Source organism: Anomaloglossus baeobatrachus, unplaced genomic scaffold (assembly GCF_048569485.1).
Source record: "Anomaloglossus baeobatrachus isolate aAnoBae1 unplaced genomic scaffold, aAnoBae1.hap1 Scaffold_369, whole genome shotgun sequence".
Taxonomy (NCBI): domain Eukaryota; kingdom Metazoa; phylum Chordata; class Amphibia; order Anura; family Aromobatidae; genus Anomaloglossus; species Anomaloglossus baeobatrachus.
In genome coordinates this window covers 198,299-199,876 of record NW_027443038.1, presented here as the reverse complement: position 1 = coordinate 199,876, position 1,578 = coordinate 198,299, and the positions used below count along the sequence as shown (strand labels likewise).

At 46.1% G+C, this 1,578-nt stretch overlaps 1 pseudogene; it reads left to right on the top strand.

Moving 5' to 3' along the window:
* The first annotated feature begins 1,046 nt into the window (after positions 1–1,046).
* LOC142274106 (U2 spliceosomal RNA) lies at positions 1,047–1,253 on the top strand (annotated as a pseudogene).
* Positions 1,254–1,578: the final 325 nt, after the last annotated feature.

Here is a 1,578-nt window from a genome sequence, read left to right as displayed (position 1 = left end):
TTCCATATTAATGAATAAAACTATGATGTAAATAGCATATAGATACCCCACAAATGCAGATAAAAGTAGGTTATGGGAAAAGGGGGAAGAGAGAAACAGGAAAATAGTGGAATAAAGTATACCTTCCAGGTGGGAGAGGAAATGGCAGCACAGCCAGTGGAGGTGAAGCAAGGGGAGCCTGCAACTAAAGAGTTGAGAGCGTTATCACATGGTGACTGAGCCTGATTGTAACGGGAGCATAGAGGTGCCGATCCTGTCTTACCTGCGTTGGTGTAGAAGTGAGTGTCCTGTGGTGGAGTCAGCTATGTGCAGTGGTGGCCGTGGGTTCTTTTATGTGCGACCGTAGTAATAGCTGCGCCCACTTCCTGTATGGGAGTGGAATGCAGTGAGGGTAATGGAACGCACGCCTGCGCATTTGTGTTTAACGTCGCGCATGTGCAGAACGGAGAAAAGGCTGCGCTCACTTCCTAATGAAAGGGAGTGAGACGCATCTGGGAAGGGAAGGGAAAAGATTAGGGTTTGGGGATGATGAAAGGGCTTTCTACGGGCAAGGATGGCAAAGGGTGGCAGTGACGGAAAGTCAGGCAGCCTGTCCTGTCCTGTCCTGTCCGTCCGTCTTTTTGTATCATGAATTGGAAAGACTGCAAGGGGGAGGGGAGGTGCTTGTGTCCAAAAGGAGGAGTTATTCAGATTCATTGCAGTGGGCGGCGGCTGCAAAAAGCACCATTCTTCTTGTTTTTGCTCTGCAAAACAGCCTTTTCAAGGGTTGGCTTGGGTGACAAAATGTCTTCTGTAGGCGTGGGTTTGTCTCCCTCTCCCTAAGATGTGTCCGGTATAGGCCAGGGTGCCACTCAAGGCCGTAACCAATTCGGGTTATAGCTTCTCGGCCTTTTGGCTAAGATCAAGTGTAGTTTCGGAGGACGCTACCTTGGTCGGTACTGGAAGGTGCCTGGGATTGCACGTCTGCCAGCCTTGAGGAAGTGTGTGCGCCTTCTGGTGACACATAGCCCTCTTGTGCCTGGACGGTTCCCAGGCAACGGGAGGCGATCACCTTTGTTATTTTGAAGTCCTACTGATAAACAGAAAAAAAAAAAAATTAAATCTGTTCTTATCAGTTTAATATCTGATACGTCCCCTCTCTGGGGACCATATATTAAATGGATTTTTAGAACAAGGAGATGGAAAAAATCTTGCTCTGTCCACTCCACGCATTGACCTGGTATTGCAGTACCTCCAGGACCGGTGCACCCCTTCTTAACCCAGTTTCCAAAAGCAGAACTCAATTCACCTGATTCAAATGAGCCCCATTAGTGAATTGAAAGAAAGCAAAAACTTTATATGCACCTCAATTTGGCCAATTCACTTTTCACACTTTCACCCTTTTTTTTATCTTTCACACCTTTTACTTGCTTTATTGATGCAAAAAGCTGTGCCAAATAGCAAACTCATCTCCACTCAACTTGACCAACTCTGCTATGTCCCGTGCAGTATCTTATTCTCAGTCTTATCTAGATCATTTGCAATTGAATAGAATAGATCCCTTTTGGCTGCTTATGACTGTGTAAAATATGTAGTTTT